The following is a 449-nucleotide window of genomic DNA, read 5'->3' as shown; positions in this document are numbered from 1 at the left end:
CCCCCCCCCCTTTTTTGGTGGCACATATTACTACCATTGGAAAGGTAAGATGAGACTATTTCTCATATCACAAGATAACAACATGCGGTATATGGTTGAAAGCGGGGATCACGTCATCAGAACCAAAACAACAGATGCAACCTTCGACGAGAAACCTCAAGCACAATGGACAACTGATGAAAATGCTAAGGTACTCTGAAACTCTAAAGCTCATTTATTTCTAACGTGTGCTTTGAACAGGGAAGAATATGATAGAGTTGAAGAATGCAAAAATGCTAAGGAACTATGGGACACACTGAAGATCCATAATGAAGGATCAAGTCACGTAAAAAAGTGAGTATTGACATGGGTGTAAGAGATTTCGAACTATTCGAAATGAAGGAGGAGGAAACAATTGATGAAATGTTCTCAAGGTTAACAATCATACTACACAACTTGTACACTTTGTT

The sequence above is a fragment of the Cicer arietinum genome, chromosome 6 (genome assembly GCF_000331145.2).
Source record: "Cicer arietinum cultivar CDC Frontier isolate Library 1 chromosome 6, Cicar.CDCFrontier_v2.0, whole genome shotgun sequence".
Classification (NCBI taxonomy): Eukaryota; Viridiplantae; Streptophyta; class Magnoliopsida; order Fabales; family Fabaceae; genus Cicer; species Cicer arietinum.
The sequence above is the reverse complement of the archived record's forward strand: the minus strand, read 5'-3'. Positions refer to the sequence as shown.